This window comes from Arachis duranensis, chromosome 1, assembly GCF_000817695.3.
Source record: "Arachis duranensis cultivar V14167 chromosome 1, aradu.V14167.gnm2.J7QH, whole genome shotgun sequence".
NCBI lineage: Eukaryota > Viridiplantae > Streptophyta > Magnoliopsida > Fabales > Fabaceae > Arachis > Arachis duranensis.
In genome coordinates, this window is record NC_029772.3 from 3,195,951 (window position 1) to 3,203,140 (window position 7,190).

Below are 7,190 nucleotides of genomic sequence, written 5' to 3' on the forward strand. Positions count from 1 at the left end.
GCGCAATTTCTATTTACTACGAGAAACACTATTAAAATTGACGAAAAAATTAACGATTTTGTTGTCGATAATATAAAAAATTGACGATAAAATAGATGGCGTGACATGTAGCTTTTAAACATGTCGCTTTTTCAAAAATCTAATGGGCGGATTTGTACATATTAAATTCAACTTTTCCCTTAAATTTGAACATACGTTTTGATATTTTGACTCTTATAGTAAAACTTTCTTGAACTTGACCCAAAGAACAATTTTAACCCTCAACCAATGAGTGCAAGAAAAGAATGTGTTATCTACTACAACTTCTTATTAAAAACAAGAATTTTCACACCTATTGGTCATGCATAGTATTATTATTAATTATTAGTTATTCTATTAACCCGCTTTAGCGTGATAAATTTAGTTTGTCGTAGCCATATCTTTTTGTTGAACCTACCAATCCAATTTGCTATTTTTCGCGACAAACTTCTCAAGGCATTCATATGTCATTTGTATTCAACTTTGTTTGGACTATAAGCAGCATTTATGAGATGTCGCTTACCTTCGACAAACTTAAAACGAGACATAAAATTTGCCGTTATGTGCCTAATACAATAAGCATGGAACGCTCTGTGAGGCTGCCAACTACTATCATCGACTCTCAGTGCAGTTTTGATCGCCTGGGATCTATCAGAAATAATCAATAAGTCTATTGTGGGGTCAGATGTCGTCTCAAATTGGTAAGGAAGAAAGACCAGGATTCTATGATTTTAGACTCAACAATTACAACAGGACCGATATTGCTATTATCATCTTGTGCCACTGCAATAAACAAAACACTACCATATTTGCTATACAGATGCATGTCATTGAAAGAGACGAATGACATGCAATGCTTGAAAGCCTCCACACAGGTAGGAAAGACCTAGAATACCTTATCAAACATACTATAGTCATGCACCATAAGGTGCCCATCATAGTACGGTATGACCCTCAACTCACATATTGTCTCGGGACAACAACTCTGCAATGCTTGCATCAACTTTGACACCTTATTGTATGACTTCTCTCAATCACCGTATATTTGCGCAATTGCCTTTTGCTTCGCCATTCAGACCTTTCTGTACGAGGGTTTGAAGTGATAACTTTGCCTAACTGCACCTTATAGGGTAGATATCCTCACACGTGTTGGATTGTATCAACGGGAGGATGACACGGCAAATGAGACTGCTGTCCAACTGTTGGTGGTCCAGAGACATGAACTTTTTTTCTATTTTCAAAATCATCTATTATTGAATTTGTGTCAAAAATAGCTACTAATTATTTTTCTATATAGATGGCCAAATTGTCTGCAAAAAATTCATCAGCTATCTTACTTCGGAGTCTTGTCTTAACAATTTTCATTGTTGAAAAAGCTCTTTCTGTTGCTGCTGTAGACACTGGTAGAGTCAAAACAAGACGTATTAATCTATCAACCATGTGATAAGTTCTTGATTTTTCCCGTTTCTTGCAACTTGTTACACAATTCAGAAAATGTACCAACGCCTTTCAAATGATTTGGTATATCATACTGATAATGTTGCAACTGAGATTTCAAAATATTTAGCTCATTAGAAAAAAGTCAAAGGAATAAAACTTCTCTACTAACTTGCTAATTTCTTCAATGTTAAATGATTTGAAATTGTCTTTAGGATCCAAAACACAACTCAAAGTCAAAACCTCTATTGTTTACTCATTAAATCTACTATTCAACTCTTGTATTTAAGAGTCAAGTGTTGCCAAGAATATATCACTAGGTTAACGACATCGACCTCTTCCAAAAATATATTGTGCACCATATTAGGGACTTCAATTTCATGCTTTTCACAAAAATCTTTAACATTTGCAAGAAAATTGCACTATCCACCATCTCTTAATTGTTGAAAAAGTAACTTTGATGTAGAAACAATATATATTGCATTAAGAATATCTTGAGATTGTTGTTGCAATGCTTGAAAAAGAACATTAGTGATTCCCATAATCTCTTTCATCAAATGCAAAGTGAAAACAAATTCAAATGACAATAATATTTTATTAAACACCATAAGCCTTACCTCTTTGTGCATAAGTTGTCCTGTCTTTGATGATATTATTGAGAACAATGTTGGTAGCAGTAAACATTTTTACCAAACTGCAAATAGGATTAAAGTGAGAGCTCCATCGAGTATCCCTATCTCTTTGTAAAGTGCTTACTTGATTCACAACTTTGTCTGTTTCTAATTCATTTTGAGCAACCAAGTTTGCATTTTCAATTGCTTGAGCTTCTTGTAATTAATTGGTCATGTCTTTTTGAAGAAGCACTAACAATAGTGACAATAGAGTTTAATTGAGTAAAAACTTCATGAATTTGAAGTACCTCTCTTGAAGCTGCCACCAGTCCTAATTGTAATCTATGAGCAAAACAATGTATATAATATGCTTGTGGAGAATCTTTAAGAAACAAAGCTTGCAAACCATTTCACTCACCCCGCATGTTGCTAGCACCATCATATCCTTGACCCCTAATATTTTCAACTTGGAGATTATAATGAAAAAAGACAGAAATTAATTTTTTCTTTAAAGTTATTGCACAAGTACCAGTGACATGCATTAGATCAAAGAATCTCTCTTTAATAAAATCATCTAGCGTAACAAATCTCAAAACAATGGTCATTTGCCCTTGTTTAGATTCATCTCTAGTTTCATCAACAATAATACAAAATTTGGCATCTCCAATCTCTTCTCTAATTGAATTTCTCACCTTAGTAGCAAGAATATGTAGAATTTCTTTTTGGACATCATTTGAAGTACACTTAGCATTTTTTGGAGCATTTTCCAAAACATTCTTTTTTACTCTTTCATTGTAAGATCCCAAAAATTTCAACATTTCTAAAAAGTTACCTCTGTTGCTTGAACTTTGGCTTTCATCATGTCCTCTGTAGGTGCAACCTTGAAATGTCAACCATCTAATGCAATCTATATATGCTCCTAGTCGAAATTGATTATTTTCAATCTCTTCTGATGTTTGCTTTTGAAGAAGTCTGTCGATATGTTGTGATTGTTTCATCAAATCATCACATGATTTTAGTGCCTTATGATGGAATGAGTTGGAACCTTTGCCAATGTGATTCAAAAGAGCACATTCTTTTCTACTATTTACTTTCTTCCAATTCCTGAAACCATTCTCAATAAAAACATTTGAACACGTGTTGATTGAAGGGTCCTTAGCAAAAAGAAAGCATGAAAAATAATATATGGCGTCATCTTCTATAGAATATTCTAACCAAGATGGGAACAATTTAAACCATGAAGCTTGAAAGCGACGATGATTTTTATCACCAGAAAATGGATAGTTATCAAGAATCGATTGATTTGGCCCAACTTTAATATAAGCCCGACGGATTTTATCTCTTTGATTTGGAGGAAACTTCCAAATCATTGGTCGATTCCAGGATCTCTTTCCAAATGAAAAATATCCAGTTGATTAGGAAGAAGTCATGGACGCTTTGAGCTATTCAATGGAGAACTTGAAGTAATGAAATTTGATGACCCTCAAGTATTGGAGTACTAATAGCAGAAGCATCTTCATTCTCTTGATCTTTTCTTTTAAAAAATGTATCAATGATTTTGAACTTACCCATAATTCAAATGGTCAAATAAGTTCCTATAATTAAAAATATATTTAGCAAAAAGTGTAAATTACAATCTAAATCTTTATAAATTATAAAAATTATATTTTAATTCAAAATAAGATATTAAAATTCAGAACAATAATACTAACATTGTAGTATAAATAATATAAAATTATAATTAAATAATTAACTAATAAAAAAACTAAATATACAAACTAACATATAATAACATAAACTTAATTAACAAATAATAGTAAATTAAGTAAATAACTAAATATATAAAAAACATAAAAAATTAGGCAAGACTAACAGAAAAATAATAAAAAAACATTAAAAAAATTGCAATGCTAGATTATATAATTTATTCTTCTTATCCTTTCATCCTATAACGTAACATTTACTATTTCTTAAAAAATTGTAATATTAAATACAATTTATTTATTCTATTTTTGTATGACTATGTATCTTTATTGTTAGTTTAATAATTTTCTTAAAATAAAAAAAATAAAAATAGAACATTTTTTAAGAGAGAGAAAAGTGAAGAACTACTTGTTGAATTATTATCTTTTTTTTAATCTGTAAAAAATAATAAGAGTCAAAGAGGTAGAAGATAAGAAAATTAAAGAGATAAAGAAGGGGAAGAATAGAAAAAGTTATTACCTGCTGCAAAGTGAAAGTGAAAAGTTTGAATGAATAAAGACATTGGGAGAAGAAAAATGATTTATATTTTATTTTTTAAATAAAATGAACTATTGAGTTAGGCCTAAAACTATTATACTTTGTTAATGTTATATAAAAATGGATTGATTTTTTTTATGAATTAAAGGGGTTGAAAAAGTGTACCGAAAAAAAGGGAGGGCTGGAAAATAAAAAAAGGGAGGGAGGCCATGTCTATTTTTTTTAACAAAAATTAAAATGCCCCCTTTCCAAGTGTGTACCTCTGCTTTTGGGCTGGACTATATCAATGACAGGATGATACTGTAAATGAGACAGTTGTCCAATTGTCAATAATTTTGAGACATAATAGGTGCTAATACGTGTGCGCTCCTCTAACTCTACGCACCTCTCTAACGAAATAACATATAGATGGTTGGCATTTACACCAAATATAATAATCATAAATGAGAAAATACGTCATAGTTAAACTTGACCTCACAATATCTAAGATTTGGTCGGAGGGCAACACATCCTGTTACATATTGTCGGCAATACACATGGTACTTTAATCAGTCTGACTCTACAACTTGATACTCAACACTTCTATAAATGCTGTAATTCTTCACACCCTATATTACTGCATCTCTGCTCTTGAATTTGTGACCAACCCGAAACTCCACATCTCCATCTAAGTTGTAATTATCTTCACCCATATTGAAAAATGGAGTTTTCTCGTGCATCGCATCCAGATCTAATGTATGATAGTGACTGGGTACAACTGATAAGGCCGGAATTGTGTGCGAGACAAACAGAAAATACTGAATTAATGCCTCAACCGATGTCTCTGGTATGAACTCATCATCCTCATCATCTTCAGAAGAACTACTATCGTTGCTATCCACAACATACTCCTCGTTAGAGTCCTTACCATTCAGGTCCATGTCTTCCACTGGACTAGCAACATGTAGCGATGGTGGTGCGAGTGGTGGGTCATCTTGCACAAAATCCAAATGCCTAGATCCACCGCTACAAAAATCACCTACCTCCGCATAAAGTTTCATCACTTGTTCTACCATGATTTTCCCATAGACGTCAAACATGAAGCGCACATACTCCTTACCATGGAGTCAAAATAGACGAAATTGAAAAACTCCATTCTCCATTAGTGCTAGCAGTCTATACCCCCACCCTTTCAATATCTTTTCTTCCGCTACTACAAATAGTACTCAATATCAGACTCTTCAGTTCGGACAAAGAAGTTACTCGTCAGATGCACAACAGAATGAGATTATCGCATTCAAATATCACTCTAGTGTCACTGTTTCTCATATGAAAATTGTGATACACACTTATAACTACATATTCACTACTAGTGGACATTTTGGCTTATTTTTTGGAAGAAAAACGGAAGAGAAGAAGAAGTGAAATATTTGAGAAAAATACAAAAGATTACGATCTTTTAATAGCTACTGAAAATTTGTCGTAACGTATTTCATTACACGTCTCCCTTCTCGTGCCTTATCTCGTTTACGGATACGTGTATTTTTATTTCATTTACACGGTAAACGAGATAAGAAATAAGATAAATTTTTGTAAAAATGCTATATATGATATATTTTGATAAATAAAATAATTTTTTATTTATTTAAAAAAAATCGGTGGGCATATGCTTATTTGGGATGTATGTGTGTATTAGAAAAGGCGACAAGAGAGATTCAATTTGGTGAGTAAGACATTGTTGTTAAGGTATGCACGCTACCTTCAAAACTTCAAGATATTGACAGGGAGACAGAGGAAGCGGCCTAACGTATCTAGTGTTAATAATAATCTTTTCCAGTGACTTGTTTAATAGTTAAAAACTTAAATTTTTTTTTTTTTTTGGTGACTAGAAATTAAAATTTAAAAACTTAAAATTCTTTAAAACTATTATTTCTTTGCAAAATTCATTAGTAACTTAATTGATTTTTTATTAGAAAATATATTATGTGGTACAAAGAAACTTCTCACTCTTGTCGAAGTTTTTCTAGGTTTTTCTTTCACGTGCAATTTAAGTGTCATTGTGGTTTGTGAATACAGATTGGTTCATTTCTATTTTTGTTCTCCTGTATCTTCTTGTGGAAATAGAAAACTATGCTAACATTCATTTTATTTGAATTTACTAATCAACGATGAAAGTGTAGTCATCTTCATTGAGCTTTGATGAGAAGCATTATTATACGAGTTTACCATGAAGCCAGCGTAGAAGTAGAAGTAAAAACGTTTTCAATTAAAACTGGATATATCAAACTATGAAATTTGGTCAAATGGCTTTTGATTTTTGAAGCAGAGCTAAGGTTAATGACGAAAGAGTAGTCCTCTCAATTTTGTTGAGAAATTGTAGTAAATGGTCTCTGGTTTCCCTTAACAAGTAAAGGGGAAGTTAGATTATTGACTTGAAAACTTGTCATGTCTTAATTTAATTTGTTTTCTTCTATTTGTTTTTGGTGGGAAGATATATTTTTAAAATGAATTCGTAGATACTTCAAGATAATGCCTTTATACTTTTGGGAGTGACGGTACCAATTGTGATTGAGTTTAATTGTAAATTCTTATTTTTTAAATTTTAAAATTTAAAATTAAAAATAATTAATTCATAATTTGATTTATGATTTTAATTTTAATTTTTTTATTCTATTATTCACATTGTTTAGTATTCTCAGCTCATTATCTTTTTATTTTTATGTCGAAAACCTCATTCACAAAAATAATAGAGTGTATTTGGTTTGCGTTTTTATTTTCTATTTTTACCACCTGTTTTGATTTTTTTGTTCACAAAATTCAAAAAACAAAAAAATCAAAAAATAAAAACGCAAACACACTTTTAATTGTCTATTTTTGCTAAAACATTATTTATAGAAATTTAAT